Raw genomic sequence first — 23034 nt, 5'->3', positions numbered from 1 at the left:
GACACAAATATAGGGCGTAGCCCCACATCAATTTTTTTTTAATTATTTCATGAATTTCCTGAAATAATTTAAAAAAAATTGACTTGGGTCTTCGCACTATATTTGTGTCCAGCCAGGTACAACAGGCAGGAACGGGCTGCGCCCAACCACCAGCTTCCTATTTGTACCTGGCCGGACACAACAATATAGGGAAGCCATTTTTTTCTTTATTATTTCATGAATTTCATGAAATAATTAAAAAAAAAAATACGTGGGGCTTCTCCCTATTTGTGTGTCCAGCCAGGTACAACTAGGCAGCTGGGGGATGGAATCTGCAGCGCAGGGAGGCCCAAGCTTTCTGCCCCCCCCACCGGTGTAAATTGCAGTCCGCAGCCACCCCGGAAAATGGCGCGTTCATAGAAGCTGGATGCTGTACCTGGCTGGCATACAAAAATATGGCAAAGCCCACGTCAAAATTTTTGGGAAAAATGAATTAAAAAATAAATGATAATTTAGGGACTGCATCTTTATTAACTCCTCAAATGTCATTTAGTGTTAAAATAAAGGATTTATTTAAAAAAAAATTGGCGTGGGATCCCCCATAATTTTAGGCTCTAGCAGAGGTTAAGCAGACAGCTGGGGCAGATGTTTGAAGCCTGGGAAGTGGGTAATACCCACGGAGCTTCCCAGACTACTAATATCAGCCCCCAGCTGAATACCTAGCCTTTACTAGCTATTAAAATGGTGGACCCCCCCAAAAAATGACGTGGGGTATCCCCTATTTAATAGCTAGCAAAGGCTAGGCAGACAGCTGGGGGCTGATATTAATAGCCCAGGAAGGGTGCCATGAATATTGGCCCCCTCCCAGGCAAGAAACACTAGCCGTCAGCCGCCCCAGAAATGGCGCATCCATTGGATGCGCCAAATCTGGCACTTAGCCTCGCTCTTCCACACTGCCCTGGTGCGGTGGCAGGGGGTAATAGGGTTGGGGTTCATGTCAACGCCAGCTGCCATGAAGCCCAGGTTAGTAATGATGGGCGTCTATAAGACACCCCCATTACTAACCTACAAAGTGTTAAAAAGAAAAAACACACTACACCCAGAAAAAAATAATTTATTTGAAATAAAACACACAATTTTATTTAATTCTTAGTTTACTAAAAAAAAATAGTTACCTGTCCACGTTCCTGCGCTGATCTCCCATGCACAGCTGTCACATCTGGAGATGGTGACAGCTGTGCATGGCTGCTGTAAGCTCACGCTGCCGGGAACACGTCCTCTCCCGGCAGCGGGAGCCACTGACTGAGGTCATCAGAGTGCATTCAGGCAGCGCAGCTCCGGAGACCTCCTTTACGGCACTGCTGTACCGTGGGAATTTCTCACGATACAGCAGGGCCGTAAAGGAGCTAACCGGAGCAGCGCTGCCTGAACTCCGGCGACCCCGCTTATGCAATGACGGGGCTGCTTTACGGCCCCATCATTCTAGCGGCGGCGGCGGTTCAGAGCGGTCACATTCTATGTGGCTGCTCTAAACTGGAGATCTTCGTGGGACACTCGTGGACTACTACGGAGGGGTAAGGATAAGGTTGTGGTTTATTATTTTATATTTTATTACAGGAGATCGATGGCTTCGGGGAATTAGGTGTCTAGGTGAGTATAGCTGTAGTTTTTTATTTTTTTATTTTATTTTAGGTGGCGATCGGCGGGGACAGGTAATGTATGAACTAATTTATTGTAGGCTGATGGGAACTACTGCTCCCATTGAGCTGATCCTGCTGGCACGAGTGGACAGGGGACAGACATAGGCCAATGGGAGTAGTAGTGTCACATAGGCCTATGCCTGCACGCACACACCCGCACACATAGCACAGACACCGCACACACTCGCAGACATCGCACAGACACCGCACACACCCGCACACATCGCACAGACACCGCACACACTCGCAGACACACGCACAGACACCCACACACACCAATCATGACGGGCTGATCGTCTGGGAGGTGACGCTGTGCGGCCAGCCAATCACTGTAATGCCCACAAACAACATGGCTGCGGCATTACAGTGACTGGCTGGCAATCCCTGCATGTTCATTGGCTCTGTAAAGAGCACCAAACATGCAGGGCGGAGACCCGAGCTGCCGCCCGAGTAACCCGGAAATGCTCGGTGCTCGTCGAACATCCCGAGTAGCGTGATGCTCGGGCGAGTACTGAGCAGTGTCGAGCATGTTCGCTCAACACTAGTCCACAGGAATCTGACAATGGGAGTAACATACGTAAGTGGAAAAGCAATAGCAATTGAAAAAGGAACAAGGGGCTCCAAAATGCAGCCTTCGGGTGCTACTTATTTCTGCAGAAGGAACAACAGCGCTGGAGCACCAACAGCTGTGAATTACTAAGCAAAATACTAGAACATGCAGAACAATTATGAGCAAATGCTTATGTTTATTTTATTTTTTGTAAGTAAAATTGTAGAGAATGTCTGCTAATTAGTGTTGAGCGAGTATGTTCTGTCCGAATATGCTCGAGCCAAGCTCTGAGTATTTACAGCTGCTCGGTGATATGGTAGAATCGCTCCTGTGTGCATGATTTGCAACTGTTTGACAGTTTTATTACATGTGAGGAATGTGTAAGAAATAGACATTCCTCTCATGTAATAAAACTGTCAAACAGTTGCAAATCATGCACACGGGAGCGATTCAACCATATCACCGAGCAGTTATAAATACTCAGAGCTCGGCCCGAGCATACTCGGCGAAAGGGTTAATAGAACATACTCGCTCAACACTACTGCTAATTTCTAATGTAAATGAACTCATGTATTCAGAAGAAATCTTCACATTCTTATAAGACCATATTAACAAAGGTGCAGTTTCCCTGCATTTTACTTTCTGCAATGTAAATGTCACATTGTGGCTCCCTGCAATTCTAATATTACTCAACACAATGGTTTTGAATTAAGCCATTGAGATGGGGGATGTTGTAAGCGTGGTCATTATTAGAAATAACAGATTCCCAAAGCTTCTGATATTCCATTTTTCTACTGTATTGTATCCTATAGCATATACACTGCTCAAAAAAATAAAGGGAACACTTAAACAACAGAATATAACTCCAAGTAAATCAAACTTCTGTGAAATCAAACTGTCCACTTAGGAAGCAACACTGATTGACAATCAATTTTACATGCTGTTGTGCAAATGGAATAGACAATAGATGGAAATTATTGGCAATTATCAAGATGCACTCAATAAAGAAGTGGTTTTGCAGGTGGGGACCACAGACCACATCTCACTACCAATGCTTTCTGGCTGATGTTTTGGTCACTTTTGAATGTTGGTTGTGCTTTCACACTCGTGGTAGAATGAGACGGACTCTACAACCCACAGAAGTTGCTCAGGTGGTGCAGCTCATCCAGGATGGCACATCAATGCGAGCTGTGGACAGAAGGTTTGCTGTGTCTGTCAGCGTAGAGTCCAGAGGCTGGAGGCACTACAAGGAGACAGGCCAGTACACCAGGAGATGTGGAGGGGGCAGTAGAAGGGCAACAACCCACCAGCAAGACTTCTACCTCCGCCTTTGTGCAAGGAGGAACATTAGAAGCACTGCCAGAGCCCTGAAAAATGACCTCCAGCAGGGCACAAATGTGCATGTATCTGCACAAAGGGTTAGAAACCGTCTCCATGAGGGTGGTATGAGGGCCGGACATCCACAGATGGGGGTTGTGCTCACAGCCCAACACCGTGCAGGTTGCTTGGCATTTGCCACAGAATACCAGGATTGGCAAAGTCGCCACTGATGCCCTGTGCTCTTCATAGATAAAAGCAAGTTCACACTGAGCACATGTGACAGACCGTGACAGAGTCAGGAGATGCCGTGGAGAGCGATCTGCTGCCTGCAACATCCTTCAGCATGACTGGTTTGGCAGTGGGTCAGTAATGGTGTGGGGTAGCATTTCTTTGGAGGGCCGCACAGCCCTCCATGTGCTCGCCAGAGGTGGCCTGACTGCCATTAGTTACCGAGATGAGATCCTCAGACCCCTTGTGAGACCATATGCTGATGCGGTTGGCCCTGGGTTCCTCCTAATGCAGGACAATGCCAAACCTCATGTGGCTGGAGTGTGTCAGCAGGTCCTGCAAGATGAAGGCATTGAAGCTATGGACTGGCCTGCCCGTTCCCCAGACCTGAATCCGATTGAGCACTTCTGGGACATCATGTCTCGCTCCATTCACCAACGTCATGTTGCACCACAGACTGTCCAGGAGTTGGCAGATGCTTTAGTCCAGGTCTGTGAGGAGATCCCATAGGAAACCATTCGCAACCTCATTAGGAGAATGCCCAGGCATTGTAGGGAGGTCATACAGGCACGTGGAGGCCGCACACAATACTGAGCCTCATTTTGACTTGTTTTAAGGACATTACATCAAAGTTGGATCAGCCTGTAGTGTGTTTTTCCACTTTAATTTTGGGGGTGACTCCAAATCCAGGCCTCCATTGGTTAATAAATTTGATTTTCATTCATGATTTTTGTGTGATTTTATTGTCAACGTATTCAACTTTATGCAGAACAAAGTATTCAATGAGAATATTTCATTCATTCAAATCTAGGATGTGTTATTTGAGTGTTCCCTTTATTTTTTTGAGCGCTGTATTTCAATGGCACCTGAGGAAAGTGCTTATCCTAAAAGGTGTATTTCCAGCTTGTAAATTTTTTATAGCCACAGGAATTTTCCATAAATGTACAGCAGATGAAGATCCTTCCAATAGGACCTGTATCTAGCTCGAGGACGGGGCCCCGTCGCTTTCTGATTTTGTTGGAGCGGTGTTCGGAACTCCCATATGGAGGCAAATACTGAACAAATCTCCACTGACACAGCCCCAATAGCACAGTAACTCACATATTTTGAAAGATAAGAAAATAATTATAAAATATTTTTACAGCTTATTATGCTTGTAGATTAGATATGTCTAGGGAGAAGGGGGAAGAGGACAATTTTTTCATTGGGATTTGTATCTTTACACTTTTAAGTAATGAAGGACATCTTGTTGAAACATTTCACCATCAAATAGTTCCCATCTTTTCATATGCAAAACTTTCTTAGTTTCTGCAATTGGTGGATAGTGGATGAATGCCATCTCACATATGAGTTTAGACTAATTTGGCTAGGCCTTGGAACACAGGATCATCTGTACTGAAAGGCTATTTAAGGGCACAATGGGTCTTGAGAATTAGGCCTAATAAAGATCTTTCATTAATTTATTCTAAGAAACTGTTTTTTTCTTTCGGGGAAAGTCTCAGGATACCTCTGCTCAGATACTGTTCATCTCTTTTTTATTGAATTTCATCAGTTGATTTCACTGAGTTAATCTTTAAGAATGACTGTCAGTGGCTACAAGCTCCACATTATTATTTTTATTATTGCTTTTTATCTAGTAGAAAATGTTAATAACAGTCAGTTTGTCTTATTTTTTAAAGTTTACTGTAGGTTCAGTAAAAGTGAACCTAATCAAGAAACAGAACTATCTTGGTCAAGCATGGACTCCACAAGACCTTTGTTGGTTTCTCATGATATCTGGTTCTACACATCAACACCAGACCCTTGTAAACAGAACCATGAGAAGCACGGCAGAATATTCAGGGATTTGAACTTTTTTTTAATCACATGCAATAGCTATGTACAAATTGACAATGAAGTCACTGGACAAGTGTGGCACCCCTGAGGGTTCAGTCGCCACAGAGGTACTGCATCTCACCCAGAGGTGTGGTATCTCACTCTCAGGTAAGGATGGAGTACTGCTTGGGACCCAAACACCTGCATCCAACACTACACCAATCCAGACCAGCAGGAGGGGCAAGATGCACTGCTCCGCTCCTGAGCCCTGTCCCTGGCTGGAGTGGGTGGGAACCAAGAGAGGGGGAACCATGTAGTGGGTGTGGGTGGAGGAAGAAGATCAGGGGAGCACTAGAGAAGAAGGATATAAAAAGGGGAAGCCATCTTGGGAGTTGAGTTCAGTGCAGTTCAGTCAGAGGAGGACAGTGAAAGGAACAGGAGCTCTGCAGGAGGAGCAGGCCTGAGTGAGAGAGGCCCAGGAAGAGAGACTGAAGAGAGGAGAGGAGCATAGAGAAAGGCTCCAGAAAGAAAGAGTGGATCCTAGGGGTACAGGAAGTGCTGGAGGCCACCCGTATGCCTGAATCTACCAGGAGTGGAAGGACCAGGCCGCAAAGGGGACCGGCCGCTAACTAGAGGGAATTATAACATTCAGCTAGAAACTGGAGGCTTCTATATTTCCAGGGTGTAGTTGCCACAGACGCAATTAATCGCCAAAAAGGTAGCCACACAGGATCGAGGGAAGTTCAGGTTGCCCATCAAGATCTGAGGTTACCGGCTTGGGACACTGTTTGCGAGGTTCAGGGAAGGAGGGTGAGAGCCAGCGCAGGAAGATGACCAGGAGAGGCACATGGAAAGGGGTCCCGTTAAGTGCTCTTGAATTACCTGAGGGATTGCTGAATCCCTCCCTGAGTAAACACCGGACGACGTGGGTGGTTATGAACTGCAGTTGTAACCAGGAGCAACGTGATAATCATGAGTAAACCCTGAAGACTGCACCCCACTGTCTCTGTGAATTATTGCTGCGCCTTCATCCCCTGCACCACACAGCACAACAACATCTACCTCATCTATAATCACCACAGCCCTGTGGAGGGCTGAACCAACTCTGGAACCATGGAACAACCATGGAACAATGAGGTGGAATAAGATTCTACAGGTGAACAACTGGCTACGTCGATGGTGCCGTCAACAAGGATTTGGATTTCTGGATCACGGAATGAATTACCTATACGATGGACTACTTGCTAGAGATGGGGTGCACCTTACGAAGACTGGAAAACATGTATTTGGAAGTCGCCTTGCTACACTCATCAGAAAAGCTTTAAACTAGAACAATTTGGGAAGGGAAGCAAAAGGCCAGAAAAAGCCATACAGCTGACAAATACTATTGAGATCTCTGCTACTGGAAGTGGAAAGGAAGAACAAAGACAAAACAATTTAAATAATAAAAATATGGGAGGAAGAGAAACCAATCACAAACTAAAATGTTTTTATACAAATGCACAAAGCATGGGCAACAAACAAGGAGAATTGGAACTACTAATGCAGGAAAAGGAATATGATGTCATTGGAATCACTGAAACTTGGTGGGACGATACACATGATTGGAATAAAAGGCTAAAAGGATACAACTTATTTGCAAGAAACAGACTTGATAAACGAGGAGGAGGTGTTGCATTGTATATTAGAAAAGTGTATATCTGCACAGAGATTGAAGCTTCAGAGACTGGGAGTTCTGTGGAAACTGTTTGGGTAAGAATACAAGGAGAGAACAACGGAAAGGACACCATTGTAGGCATTTACTACAGGCCACCTGGGCAAGCTGAAGATATGGATGAACTCTTTATGTATCAAATGACCAAGTTCTCCAAAAAATATGACGTAGTGGTCATGGGAGATTTCAACTATCCAGACATTTGTTGGGAATCTCTCTCAAGTAAAACTAACAGGTCAAGCAAATTCTTATCCTCTCTTGCTGACAACTTTATCTTCCAAAAGGTAGGGGAGAAAACAAGGGGATCTGCTACTTTGGATCTAATCCTTATAAACAGGGAGGAAATGGTTGAGGAGGTAAAGGTGGCTGGGACCCTAGGAGGCAGCGATCATGCTATTATAGAATTTTGGATAACTAGAGGAGGAAGACATGTGAAGACTCAAACTTCAAGGTTAGATTTTAGAAAGGCAGATTTTAAGAGACTCAGAAAGAGAATAGGAGGGATCCAATGGCTGGATGTCCTTAAGGACAAAAATGTCCAGGAAGGATGGGAAATTTTTAAAAATGAAATTCTCAAAGCACAATCGTTAACAATCCCGAAAAGTAGGAAGAATGGGAAGCATTTAAGGAAACCAGGATGGATGAACACAGAACTTAAACACATGCTAAAAAGAAAGAAAGAAATGTTTATTAAATGGAAAGAGGGAGGCATATCTAAAGAAGATTATAATGCAGTCTGCAGATCCTGTAGGGCACGTATCAGGTTAGCTAAAGCTGACAATGAATTAAGGCTTGCAAGAGATGTCAAAAGCAATAAAAAAGGATTTTGGGGGTATGTCAAAAGTAAAAGAAAAGTCAAAGATGCTATAGGATTTTTACAGGATGAAAATGGAGAAATGGTAAGAGAGGATGTTGAGAAGGCCGAACTTTTTAATTCCTATTTTGCATCTGTTTTCTCTCAGAAAGAAAATGTAACATCAACTGATCTTCACTGTCCTTTTAAAGGAATAGAGGAATCCAAGTTATCTATAAACAGAAAGATTGTGAGGGAATATTTAGCTAACATAAATGAGTTCAAGTCTCCAGGTCCAGATGAATTACACCCCAGAGTACTGAAGGAGATCGTAGAAGAAATTTTAGAACCACTCTCCATAATCTTTGAAAATTCTTGGAGAACAGGAGAAGTCCCAGAAGACTGGAGAAGAGCAAATGTTGTTCCTATCTTCAAAAAGGGGAAGAAGGTGGACCCAGGGAACTATAGGCCGGTGAGTCTGACTTCTATACCAGGAAAGATCTTTGAACAAATTATTAAACAACATGTATGTAAGTACATGGATAAGAATGAAGTGATTAACCAGAGTCAGCATGGGTTTGTAACTAACAAGTCATGTCAGACTAACTTAATTTCCTTCTATGACAGAATCACTGACTGGGTGGATCAGGGAAATGCTGTAGATATAGTATATCTTGACTTCCGCAAAGCATTTGACAAAGTATCTCACACCATCCTTATTGAAAAAATGACCAAGTATGCAATGGACCAGGCAACTGTTAGGTGGATTCATAACTGGCTTAGTGATCGGACTCAAAGGGTGGTTGTAAATGGCTTCACATCCAGCTGGATGATTGTCTCAAGTGGGGTACCACAGGGCTCCGTCCTGGGACCTGTATTGTTCAACATCTTTATCAATGATTTAGATGAAGGAATTGAGGGTAAACTGATTAAATTTGCTGATGACACAAAGCTAGGAGGGATAGCTAATACTAGAGAAGAGAGAGAGAGGATTCAAAAAGACCTAAATAAACTGGAGCAGTGGGCAGCAACCAACAGAATGGTTTTTAACAGGGAAAAATGCAAAGTACTACATCTGGGCAATAAAAATGAAAAAAGCATATACAGAATGGGAGGAATAGAGCTAAGCAACAGTACATGTGAAAAAGACTTAGGTATACTAATAGATCATAGACTGAACATGAGTCAACAGTGTGATGCAGCAGCAAAAAAGGCAAATACAATTCTGGGATGTATTAACAGAAGCATACAGTCTAGATCACGTGAAGTCATTATCGGTCTTTACTCCTCTTTGGTCAGACCTCATCTGGAATACTGTGTACAGTTTTGGGCACCACATTTTAAAAAAGACATAGACAAACTGGAGCAAGTTCAGAGAAGAGCGACCAGAATGGTGACTGGTCTGCAAACCATGTCCTATGAGAAACGGTTGCAGGATTTGGGAATGTTTAGCTTGCAAAAAAGAAGACTGAGAGGAGACTTAATAGCTGTCTACAAATATGGCAAGGGCTGTCACATTGTAGAAGGATCATCTTTATTCTCATTTGCACAAGGAAAGACTAGAAGCAATGGGATGAAACTAAATGGGAGGAGACACAGATTAGATATTAGAAAAAACTTTTTGACAGTTAGGGTGATTAATGAGTGGAACAGGCTGCCACGAGAGGTGGTGAGTTCCCCTTCAATGGACGTCTTCAAACAGAGGCTGGACAGACATCTGTCTGAGATGATCTAGTGAATCCTGCTTTGAGCAGGGGGTTGGACCAGATGACCCAGGAGGTCCCTTCCAACTCTACCATTCTATGATTCTATGATTCTATGAATCTATGATTCTGCTGCATTACCAACAGCTCCAGAGGACCTGCTCCGCAGCGGCGGCTCCATATAGCCGGATAACACAGGTGGCGTCACAAACATTAAACATAAAACCTTAATTCTTTTCTTTAAAACCCCTTTTATTGACCACCCTGGGTCACGGACCGGGTCATAGCCACTGTGACATTTCCCCTAGCAATGACCAGCCCGGCTGCCAAGTACCCCACAGCCCAGGGGGGGCACGTCACAAGGTCTTTAAATCAAGGAAAATTTCACTGGTGATGAAGATGCGTCTCGTACATAGTTTGGTCTTTTCTGTAGTAATATACAGATGCATACCTGGACGATAAAGAAACAAGACAAAAGAACAATCAACACCTTCAAAATGTGGTGCTGGAGAAGGATGTTATCAATACCATGGATGGCAAGAAGAATAAACAATTCAATTTGGGATCAAATCTAGCCAGACATGTCACTGGAAGCAAGGATCATCACACTATGACTTGCATACTTTGTTCACATCATACGAAGAGAGACGGAATGAAGAAAGAGGAAGGCCAGTAGCCCGATGGATTGATAATATAAAAATAGGAGAAGACCCTGGTGGACCTATCTAGGCTTGAACAAGATCGATCTTCCTGCAGAGTGTTCATCCATCAAGTCGTTATGGCACGAGATCAAGCTGAAGGCAGTTAAATTCCCCCCCAAAAACCGATGCTTGATTGCATTGAGATCTGGGTAATTTTGAAACCAAGTCAACATCTTAGTCATTGTTTCATGCTCACATCTTTTATCTCAGCACTCTCTAGTAACCTGAAACATTTCTTTAATACTTTTCACTTACATCGATGGTCTTTTTTTTCAAGGTTCCTCTTGTGAATTGCCATTCCTTTTGTTGGTCCCTACAATATCTGTGAAAGATAAATGTCTTCAATTATTGTCAATGCAAATTACAATGGGAAAAATAAGTATTTGATACTCTGCCGATTTTGCAAGTTTTCTCACCTACAAAGAATGGAGAGGTCTGTAATTGTTATCATAGGTACACTTCAACTGTGAGAGACAGAATCTAAAAAGAAAAAACAGAAAATCACATTGTATGATTTCTAAATATTTAAATTGCATTTTATTGCATGAAATAAGTATTTGATCACCTACCAGCCAAAAAGAATTCTGGCTATCACAGACTTGTTAGTTTTTCTTTAAGAAGTACTCCTACTCTTCACTAATTAGCAGTATTAATTTTACCTGTTTGAACTCATTACCTTTATAAAGACACCTGCCAATCACACTCCAACATCGCCACCATAGCCAAGACCAAAGGGCTGTCTAAGGACACCAGGTACAACATTGTAGACCTACACAAGCATGGAATGGGTTACAGGACAATAGCCAAGCAGTTGGGTGACAAGGCAACAACTGTTGGCACAATTATTAGAAAATGAAAGAAACAAAAAATAACTGTCAATTTCCCTTGGTCTGGAGCTCCATGGAAGATCTCGCCTTCTGGGTTAAAGATGATTCTGAGAAAGGTCAGGAAAGGTTGGAATGTGATTGATAGTGTGTGTACACAGGTGTCTTTTATACAGGAAATGAGTTCAAACAGGTAAAATCAATAAAGCTAATGAGTGCAGAGTAGGAGTACTTCTTAAAAAAAAACTAACAAGTCTGTGAGAGCCAAAATTCTTTTTGGTTGGTAGATGATCAAATACTTATTTCATGCAATAAAATGCAATTTAAATATTTAGAAATCATTAGTGTTGAGCGAGCGCTAAAATGCTCGGGTGCTCGAAGATCGGGCCGAGCTCACCGTGATACTCGGGTGCTCGACCCGAGCAACGAGCCCAATGTTAGTCTATGGGAGACTCGAGCAATTTGCGGCGGCACCCCCGGCAGTCTTTTAAAAGCCTAACAAGTGCCCAAAACAATAGTGACAGTGCTCAAATGACATGGGGACAGCATGGGGATCGCCCCAGGAAGCATTTCTGACCCCCAGGTCACTGCTGTCAACAACGTGGTCAGAGATATTAACACTAGAACTACTGATGGAGTCATTTTGACTCCTTTCGTTTTTTATTTCTCTTCTGTGACTACATTTTTCAGAATTCCGGCTTGAAACTCGGTGACTTTTCCTCAAATATGATGTGAAAAAAGATTTTGTGAGAATAAATAATTTTGGTGAAAAATTTGCGCGTTTTTTTCAAAATTTACCAAGAACTACTGAAGGGAGTCATTTTGACTCCCTACTATATTTTGAGGTCCTTTTGTCACTAAATGTTGCTATAAAGTTTTGTGCATGATTTTTTCACTCTGTCTTATTTACCCTGATGTTCATATAGATGTAGTTCAATTTACATGTCAACTTTTCACATTTTCCTTGTGTTTTACCTGCTTGTATTACTGTGTAATGCTGAACAAAATAGCTTGTTTACTCTAGGCTCTTATCTTATGCTAATGAAGGGTGGTGTTTTTCTAAGGTCCTAGCAGGAGACAGTATTCTGGATAGTAACTTTACTTTCAGTTCAGCTGAAGAGACAAAGAGAACAGACGCAGACATACGAGCTCTGAAGACTCATACAGGTATGAATTGTTATGAAATAGTTTAGCTGTCTGTCAACTGATTCAGCCCACCTACTTTTGAAGGTGGCAGAACAGTTATTATTTCTTTTAGTTTTCATTTCATTTCTATTTTTCAGCAGGGAACTATATAGAATTATGGAATTTGTGAGGAATATGGAGAGAAGACGTTTGATAAAGTCTCAGGATATTCTGGCTACTTTGCAATCCATACCGGAGGATGAATCGGAATCCGAATTGCAGGAACATGTATTTGATTCTGACAGTGATGAAGATTTCATTCCTCAGAACATATCAAGTGAATCTGAAGACTCAGAAGGAACAAATCCAGAAGGTAAGTAGTTATGTGTATTTATTTGTTCTTCCACACACTGAGTTAGGGCCTGTGCACACTAGCAGAATTCTGGCTGAATAGCCATCTGGATATTCTTGCCGCAATACAGGCCGTACCTGCCCGCTCATGCCTGAATCTCCGCTCCGAACCCCGGGCTGGAGCCGCTGTCAGGGACAGAGCAGCGCTTGCTTACGCGCGAGCATGGCTCCGTCCCAGACAGCGGCCCCAGCCCGGGGTTCAGGTATGAAACTCCGCTCTGTACCTGAGCGGGCAGGTATGGGCCGGATTGTGGTGAGAATATCCGGTCGGATATTCCGCCGCTAATCCAGCCAGTGTGCACGGACCCTTACAAAACAAAAATTCTAAATATTCATCAACTTTTTTACAGATATTCCAAGCACATCAACTGGGGATCGGGCTCATGCAGTTATGTTGCCTCGTGACCATCCTCCTGGTCGTGGACAGAAAAAATCAGCAAAACGTCCCAGAAATGAAAGAACAACAGATAACGATGGCGGCGAAGGTAATGCAACAACAAACACCAGAGAAGGCGAATCTGAAGGAATACTAGTTTCAGCGGATGGTATTCAATGGAAACCTGTTGAAATTGGAGAACACTTGCCTGGTAGGCGTGACAGCCAAAATATTCTTCGAGAACCACCTGGCCCTACAGGATACGCCAGAAGAAATATCATTATCGATAGTCCTTTGAGCGCATGGCGTTTATTTTTTTATTCATATACATTGACACATATAAAGAACTGTACGCTTGCAGAAGCATGCAGGAACAATAATTTACAGTTTACTCTATCTGATGAGGAGCTAGATGCATTCATTGCGATATTCTATGCTCGTGGAATATCTGGCACGAACCGTCACTCGATTAGCAGTATTTGGTGTAATGACTGGGGAATACCGTTTTGCAAAGCGACAATGTCTAGGGACCGCTTTGTTGAAATTATGAGGTTTCTCAGATTTGATGAGAAATCTACTCGATCGGAGAGACTGCAAACGGACAAGTTTGCTCTATTTTCTACTGTGTGGGACAGGTTTATTGAAAATTGTATTGCGTGTTACAAACCTGGCCCATACATAACGGTGGATGAGCAACTTTTCCCAAGCAAAACTAGGTGTCCATTCACGCAGTACATGCCTTCCAAACCAGATAAATATGGCCACAAATATTGGCTAGCTGTTGATAAGGAGAGCAAATATCTGGCAAATGGCTTCCCTTATCTAGGCAAAGATGACACACGCCGTGCTGAGGACCGTTTAGCTGACCATGTGGTAATGAAGTTATTGGACCCGTTTTTGAAAAAAGGTCGCAATGTTACAACCGATAATTATTTTACTTCAGTAAAATTAGCTAAACAGCTAAAAAGCAAAGGAACAACCATCGTGGGAACACTGAACAAGATAAGGTGAGAAGTGCCTAAAGAAATAAAATCCATGAAAGAGGAATTGTACAACACTAAAGTGTTTAGAAATGAAGACAATTTTACACTTACAGTATATCAAGGAAAGCCCAACAAAAATGTTGTCATTTTGAGTTCCGTCCATCCAGATGTTGTTGTTGCGTCTGATTCCGCTAAAAAAACTCCAGAAACGGTAAAGTTTTACAATGAAACAAAATATGGAGTAGATGTAGTGGATCAGATGGCACGAAAATATACCACACGAACATGCACAAGGAGATGGCCTGTTCATGCATTTGAAAATGCCTTAGACTTTGCGGGTATAAATGCATGGATAATATTCAAGGAGATTACCCACCAAAAAATGTCACGCAAGGCATTTTTGCAAACGCTTGTGAGAGAGTTGAGTGGTCCTTATGTCACAGATAGGGAAAAGGGTTCCACGTCCCAAGTTTCTACATGCTCAGAAGTGATGGTTCAAACAAAATTTTGCCAGATCAAAGAAAAGTGCAAGAAAAATAGATCTGTCGGCAATTGTAAGACTTGTGGTAAGTCTTTGTGTGGGCAATGTACTGCCATAAATCAAAGGCAATGCCTAAAATGCGAAACACCAAATGTTTAGAAGGTGAATTCTGCGCCATATTTTCATTTTTATGCTCCTCCACCTACATTTTCTCTGCTTTTTGTTCTTCAGTTGTTGTTTATATGTGTGCACTTGAATAAAAAAAAATGTTTGAAAAACGTCTATTATAATTATTGTTATTTTCTGTAGAAAAATAAGAAAAGCAGAAAAAAAACAATCAAAAGCATTACTGTTGGATCTCACAATAATAATACATTACAAAAAATATAATTATTAATAAATAACCACAAATGAAACTCTAAAAATAAACGAAAACAAGCAAGAAGTCAAAATGACTCCTTTCAGTAGTTCTAGGCGGGGTCACGAGTCCAGTAGTCCTAGTGTTAAGCCACTTTTACGGGCTCACAATAAAACGTTCAAAAACGAAACTGACACAGTTTTCCTGTGAAATATGTTAAGGAAGTTCCTTTCCAGGGTAAAGACTTGTGTATAAGGTAAAATAAATAACCCCCCCAAAAAATACTCCTCCACACCTTGGGCTTTGTTCACAAGTAGCATTTTTTATACGTTTTTGCACTTTTGCATTGCTTTCAACCGTGACAAATGCATTCACCGGGAAATGTCATTTTAATATTTTACAATTTTATCTGGCCATGTGCTGAAAAGACATGGGAACAGCATAGGGAAGACCCCTGGAAGCATGTCTGACACCCAGGTCACTGCCTAAAAGTGTGCCCATCAGAAGTGTTCCTTGCAGCATCAGAAGATGCAGACTTGCAACTATCCCTGTGCAAGTCCTTGTCCCAGGGCAGTGTTCAATTGTACCTCCCCCATTCCTTGCAATGCAAGCGCAAATATGCAGCCAACCAACCACCCACCCACCCGCAGGCTGCAATACCATACTGCTAGCTTTCACTTGAAATGGGGCCTTTTAGTTTGGAGGACAACGAAACTGGCCACTACCTCATGGCTGCTTCGGCAGCGAGGTATACATACCCAGTCCCCAGCCGCCCGGCGGCCGGGTGTCCGCACTCGGTCCCCAGCCTCCAGGGGGCGGCCGGGTGTCCATAAATGGCCCCCAGCCGCCCCTATTTCTCCTGTTACCTTCCCACACACTTTTCTTAGACTGGACTGCTTTAGGGCAGCATTGGAAGAGCCCACCAGAGAACCAGACTCATCCGGTGGGCCCTGGCTTCTCCATCAGGGGAGCTGAGAGTGCCAAGGTGAGGAGCATGATGATGATAGAAGTTAGCATCTGCTTTGTTATCTTGGAATGAAGCGTAAGTGTGCAACCTGACACCCACCCACCCCCAGGCTGCAATACCATACTGCTAGCTTGCTTGCACTTGAAAGAGGGCCTTTTAGGCATGTAGAGGAAGACGCCAGCCACCATGTCATGGCTGCGTCGGCGGCCTGGTATCCATACTCAGTCCCCAGCCGCCCCGCTGCCTGGTGTCCACACACGGTCCCCAGCCGCCTGGGGGCGGCCGGGTGTCCATAAACGGTACCCAGCCGCCCCTATTTCTCCTGTTACCTTCCCACACACTTTTCTTAGCCTGGCCTGCTTTAGGGCAGCATTGGACGAGCCCACCAGAGAACCAGACTCCTCCGGTGGGCCCTGGCATCTCCATCAGGGGAGTAGAGAGTGCCAAGGTGAGGAGCATGATGATGATAGAAGTTAACATCTGCTTTGTTTTCTTGGAATGCAAGAGCATGTATGTAGTAGCAGCTAGGCCTGAGGTGGTCAGCATTTTGGCGCATATCCTTCCTCCTCCGAGGATTGCTGGATGTTTTTCTGCTACTATCCCAGTTCTATGACTCCCGTTAAAACAAAGCTTCAGGTGATAAACTATGGATGAGATGTTGGCAAAGGAGAAAGAGCAGGAGGAACAGGGACCCATCACATCAATAACAGGCCAGTCAACAACACATGTCTTGTAGGATATGTTTCTGTACCAAAAGGAGCGGTTCGGCTACACAGTTAAAGGGCATACAGTGAGTGCAATGCCTACCAAAAATTTTGAGGCACTCCAATGTCCCTTGGAAGTGACATGGAGGTCAGAGGGCCTTAACTAAACCGTTTTATCCATTAATAGCAACTGGGCCTCCTGTGCACTGTTGGCCTAAGCAGTGAATGGAAGACTTTCCAAAAATTATGAGGAACGGCAATGCCCCTTGAAACAGACGTGGATTACAGCGTACTAAAAGATTCTACCCATTATTGAGGAGTGGGTCTCCCTTAGTGTTCGCCTATGCATTGAAAAGCAAAAGCAGACTAAAATTAGGAGGAAATGCAATGCCCGTTGGAAGAGTCGTGGAGGTCGCAGTAGCTTAACAAGATGGTTTTAATGCCACTAGGAAGAGACGTGGAGGTTGCAGTAGCTTAACAAGACGGTTTTAATGCCCCTTGGAAGAGACATGGAGGTCGCAGTAGCTTAACAAGATGGTTTTAATGCCCCTTTGAAAAGTGGTGGAGGTCACAGTAGCTTAACAAGACAGTTTGAATGCCCCTTGGATAAGTGGTGGAGGTCGCAGTAGCTTAACAAGACGGTTTTAATGCCCCTTCAAGAGCCATACAGTACAGCATCTAAAAAACATTATTCCCATTATTGGGGAGTGGGTCTCCCATAGTCTTTGCTTATGCCTTCCAAGCAAAAGCTGCCAAAAATTAGGACGGAGAAACTTGCAATGCCCCTTACAAGAACCATGCAGTACAGCATATTAAAAACATTATTCCCATTATTGGGGAGTGGGTCTCCCATAGTCTTTGCCTATGCCTTCCAAGCAAAAGCTTCCAAAAATTAGTACAGAGGAACTTGCAATGCCCCTTACAAGAGCCATGCAGTACTGCATATTACAAACATTATTCACATTATTGGGGAGTGGGTCTCCCATAGTCTTTGCTTATGCCTTCCAAGCAAAAGCTGCCAAAAATTAGGAGGAAATACAATGCCCGTTCGAAGAGCAGTGGAGGTTAGAGTTAATTAAAAACAACATTTCAATGCTCCTTGGAAGAGTTGTGGAGTTCAGAGTGGTTTAACAAGACGCTTTTAATGCCCCTTGGAAGAGACGTGGAGGTGTCAGTAGCTTAACAAGATGGTTTTAAAGCCCCTTGGAAGAGAAGTGGAGGTCGCAGTAGCTTAACAAGATTGTTTTAATGCCCCTTGGAAAAGTGGTGGAAGTCACAGTAGCCTAACAAGACGGTTTTAATGCCCCTTGGAGGAAAAGTGGTGGAGGTTGCAGTAGCTTAACAAGACAGTTTTAATGCCCTTTGAGAAAGTGGTGGAGGTCGCAGTAGCTTAACAAGACGGTTTTAATGCCTTTCGGAAGAGACGTGGAGGTCACAGTAGCTTAACAAGACGGTTTTAATGCCCCTTGGAAGAGACGTGGAGGTCGCAGTAGCTTAACAAGACAGTTTTAATGCCCCTTAAAAGAGCCGTACAGTACAGCATCTTAAAAATATTATTCCCATTATTGGGGAGTGGGTCTCCCACAATCTTTGCTTATGCATTTCAAGCAAAAGCTGACAAAAATAAGGACGGAGGAACTTTCAATAATGGCAACACGGACCACGGTCACCCTGGTGGTATAGTGGTGGTGGAGGTTGAGGGTAAGGAGAAGAACATAAAACAGCCGAAATGAGGAAGCGTATACCCATGTGTGGGTGTGAAGCGGTGCATGTGAATACACCTCCCGAAATAACACAGTGGATTTGACTTTATGTTACTCTGCTGTCATTTGGTGGTGATGAGAAGTCTTGCCCATTCCTGCCCTTGTTAATTTTGATGAGGGTCAGCTTGTCAGCATTGTCAGTTGACAGACGAGTGCGCTTAACAGTCATAATTCCCCCAGCGGCACTAAAAACATGCTCCAATAACACGCTAGCGGCAGGCTAGGCCAAGACCTCCAAGGAGTACAGAGCGAGTTCATTCCAAGTGTCCAGTTTGGATACCCAATAATTAAAAGGCACAGAGGAATCATGGAGGACCCTTGTACGGTCAGCAAGGTACTCCCTCACCATGTTTTGAAACTTTCCACTCCTTGAGAGAGTACCCCATGCCTCAGGGTCTGTCTGAAGGGTAGGTCTGAGAAAACTGTCCCAGAATGTTGACAGTGTTCCCCTGCCTCTGCTCGTTTGGAGTTGCGTCTCTCTCGCATGTACGCCTTGGTTGGGCAACGAACTGTGACCTCTGCCGCTAGCATGTTCAGATGGGAATTTTTTTAACAGTTCTGCAGCAAGGGCCTTCTGGTACTGCCCCATTTTTGTAGACCTCTCCACCTCAGGAATAAGAGAGTGAAAGTTCTCCTTGTAGTGGGGGTCTAAAAGTATCACCAACCAGTAATGACTGTCACCCATCATTTTGACAACACGAGGGTCACGGTTAAGGCAGCGTAGCATAAAGTCAGCCATGCGTGCCATACTGGTAACGGTCAAGACTTCCGTGTCCTAACCAAGATGACGAATGACCATGCTCTCCTCCTCCTTCTCCTCCCCCCCTGTCCTCAGGCCACCTACGCTGAACCGATGGTATGACAGTTGTACAGGTACTATCGTCTACAGCGCATGATACCAGCTCCTGTTCTTCCTCCTCCTCCTCCTCCTCTCTCTCATTGTCTCCCAATGCACGTTGGGATGAGATGAGGCTGGGCTGTGTGTAATCGACCGCTACGGCTTCTTGATCCATCTCATCATACTCTGGCTGCAATGCGTCCTCTTTAATTCTCTGCAGAGAGCATTGCAAAAGACAGACAATTGGAATGCTGATGCTAATGATGGCGTCATCGCCACTCACCATCTTGGTGGATTCCTCAAAGTTTGTCAAGATGGTACAAATGTCAGACATCCAGGTCCACTCCTGAGGTCTTATGTGTGAAGTCTGACCTGAATATCGACGGCCTTGTTGCAGCTCGTACTCCACAACTGCTCTCTTCTGCTCACAAATCTTTTGTAACATGAGGAGGGTAGAGTTCCAACGTGTGGGGACTTCACACACCAGTCGGTGTGACGGAAGCGGCAAATGCTGCTGCAACACAGCAAGGGCGGCGGAAGTTGTAGCCGACTTGCGAAAATGAGCTGACAGGCGGAATACTTTGACGAGCAGATCTGGCAACTTGGGGTATGATTTAAGAAACCGCTGAACCACGAGGTTAAGCACATGAGCAAGGCATGATACGTGTGTGATCTCGCCTCGCCTCAGAGCCGCCACCAGGTTTGTCACACACAACAATGCCTGGATGTAGGTTCAGCGGTCTCAGCCACAGATCTGCCTGCTCTTTCACAGCTGTCCACAACTCACAAGCAGTGTGAGGTTTCTCACCTAAGCTTATAAGTTTCAGCACAGCCTGTTGCCGCTTGGCGGAGGCAGTAGTGCAGTGCTTCCAGCTTGTAACTGATGTGGTGATATCTGAGATGGAGGCTGAACATGAGGAGGAGGAGGAGGATGATGCGCAGGAGCTGTACACTGTGGGGGCAACTCTGACTGACATATGGCCAGCAATCCTCAGTGTAGGGAGGATGTGTTCCGTCCCAAGGTCCGACTGGGTCCCGGCTTCCACTATGTTTACCCAGTGTGCCGTCAGGGAGATGTACCATCCCTGGCCACAAGCACTTGTCCACGTGTCCGTTGTCAGGTGGACTCCTCCAGTAACTGCGTTGTTGAGGGCACCGCAGATGTTTTGGGACACGTGCTTGTGTAGTGCGGGATGGCACACTGGGCAAAATAGTGTCGGCTGGGGACCGAATACCGAGGGACGGCCACTGCCATAAGGTTGCGGAGGGATTCCGTCTCCACCAGCCTAAAAGGCAGCATTTCCAACGCAAGCAGTCGTGAAATGTGCGAATTTAGGACTGTGGCCTGTGGGGCGCTGGCTGTGAATTTCCACTTTCATTCAATGGTCTGGGATATGGACAATTGAACGCTGCGGTGGGACGTGGAAAGGACGTTGATGCTGTTTCTTGAGAAACTGCCATAACAAGTGAAGACTGAGAGGAGGGGGCATCTTTGCATGCAGTATGGACAGGGGATTGCCTTGCACACACAACAGGGGGTTCTATTGCAAGCACAACAGCGGAAGAAGCAGTGGTGACACCCGCTGACACTGGTCGTGGACCCTGGTGTTCACCCCACAAAGTCGGGTGCTTTTCTGCCATGTGCCTGATCATGCTGGTGGTGGTCAGGCTGGTAGTTTTGTCACCACTGCTGATGCTGGCATGGCAGGTGGTACAAATGGCCTTTTTGGGGTTATCAGCAGAGTCTTTAAAAAAATTCCAGACTCTGGAAGACCTACAGGTTGTACTGGCAACGTCCCTCGTGTTGGTGTTACGGGGAACTGTTGCCTGCCTTCTGTGTGCGGCCACCACACTGCTTCTCCTGCCTGTTGGGGTACTCTGCCTCCCTCCACCTGTGTGCTGCTGGCCTCACTCTGCATGTCCACCTGCCACGTTGGGTCAGTTACTAGATCATCCACCACCTCCTCTTCCACTTGCGCACCACGATCCTCCTCCTCACTTCCTGGCAATTGTGTCACGTCATCGTCCACCTCTTGTGACAAATTGCCAGCGTCGACTTCCTGTGGCCGTGGCTGTACAAATATTTGGGCATTGCTACATGGGATCTCCTCTCCCACCACTTCAAGCGGAGCAGGCGAGGGGCACAAATCTGGAAATGGACCACTGAACAGCTCTTCAGAGTGTCCAAGTGTGGGATCAGTTGCTGTCTGACGACACTCGGCATGGTGGGAGGAAGGAGCATCAGGGTGAGGAGGAGTATGCGTTCGAGACTCACAGCTACTAAGATTTGACCGTGTGGAAGAAAGACCGGAGGTGGTGGCGCCCAGGTAACTGGAAGCATTATCTGCTATCAAATTAATAACCTGTTCACACTGATCAGTTCGCAAAACTGGTGTTGTTCTGTGCTTCCCTAGTGATTCAGTCAAGAAGTGGGAGCGTGAAGATGTGGCTGTTGGTTGTGGCACATTTTCACCTTGGCCAAGGCCCCGTCCTCTGCACGCACCATCACAAGAACGTCCAGTTCCAAGTCCCTTGCCACGCATTTTGCCCATTGTAAAGGAAGTAAAATAGCTTGCACTCTCACTATCAATGGAAAAAGGGTAATAAAAAGCAGATTAGAACCGTGGAAGAGGAAAACCACAGTTCTATTTCTCAGGCCTACACCCGAGTCTTTTAAACAATCTGAACAATCAGGGAGAAACTATTACTGTTTTTCGTTACGGAAAATATTCCAAAAGCTAAATAATAGAGACTTTTTACCGTGGAATAGCAAAACCACAGTTATTGTTTACTGGGGTATACCAGACAATTTAAAAAAGATATATTTGCAGCTGAACAGTGAGCGACACACGCAAACTGTATTTTTTTAGGTAAAAATGGCACAAAAGTGGATAATACAGAGGTTTGAACCATGGAACTGCAAAACCACACTTCTATTTCTCTGGCCTTCACCAGACTATTTTCAACAGATATATTTGTGTCTGAACAATCAGGAGACACTATTGCTGTTTTTCTTTGCAGCAAAAAATGCCAAAAGCAGTATAATACAGAGATTTGACCCATGGAACTGCAAAACCACACTTCTATTTCTCGGGCCTGCACCAGACTATTTTCAACAGATATATTTGTGTCTGAACAATCAGGAGACACTATTACTGTAGTTCTTTACGGAAAAAATACCAAAAGCTGGATTATAGAGATTTTTTACTGTGGGACGGCAAAACCACAGTTATAATTTACTGGTGTATACCAGTCTCTGTTCAGACACCAATATGTCTGTTTAAAAATCAGGAGACACTTTTACTCTTTTTCTTTACAGAAAAAATACCAAAAGATGGATAATAGAGATTTTTTAACGTGGAACGGCAAAACCACAGTTATAATTTACTGGTGTATACCAGACTCTTTTAAACAGATATATTGGTGTCTAAACAATCAGGAGACACTATTACTGTTTTCTTTACGAAAAAATACCAAAAGCTGGATAATAGAGATTTTTTAACGTGGAACTGCAAAACCATAGTTATAATTTACTGGTGTATACCAGTCTCTTTTAAACAGACATATTGGTGTCTGAACAATCAGGAGACACTATTACTGTTTTTCTTTACGGAAAAAATACCAAAAGCTGGATAATAGAGATTTTTTACTGTGGGACGGCAAAACCACAGTTAGAATTTACTGGTGTGTACCAGACTCTT

The 23034-nt window shown here is 44.3% G+C and overlaps 2 long non-coding RNA genes across 3 annotated transcripts in view; one reads left to right on the top strand and one right to left on the bottom strand.

Moving 5' to 3' along the window:
* The window catches only part of LOC141253056 (uncharacterized), a 152355-nt gene that overhangs the window by 100866 nt on the left and 28455 nt on the right, over positions 1-23034 (bottom strand). Inside the window, exons 1-2 of one of the 2 annotated variants that reach the window (XR_012314211.1) lie at positions 10920-10973; positions 10759-10825 (exon numbers count right to left, since the gene is read on the bottom strand). The exons of the other annotated variant lie outside the window; for it this stretch is intronic. This is a non-coding gene — a long non-coding RNA (uncharacterized lncRNA). Of the gene's footprint in view, positions 1-10758; positions 10826-10919; positions 10974-23034 lie in introns of those variants that run through there. 2 annotated transcript variants of the gene reach the window in all.
* LOC141253055 (uncharacterized) lies at positions 12390-13570 on the top strand. The gene is made up of 3 exons (XR_012314209.1): positions 12390-12494; positions 12611-12825; positions 13214-13570. It is a non-coding gene; the product is annotated as an uncharacterized lncRNA (long non-coding RNA).

Source organism: Phyllobates terribilis, unplaced genomic scaffold, assembly GCF_046119375.1.
Source record: "Phyllobates terribilis strain yellow unplaced genomic scaffold, ASM4611937v1 Scaffold_2__4_contigs__length_985480577, whole genome shotgun sequence".
NCBI lineage: Eukaryota > Metazoa > Chordata > Amphibia > Anura > Dendrobatidae > Phyllobates > Phyllobates terribilis.
The sequence above is the reverse complement of the archived record's forward strand: the minus strand, read 5'-3'. Positions and strand labels throughout refer to the sequence as shown.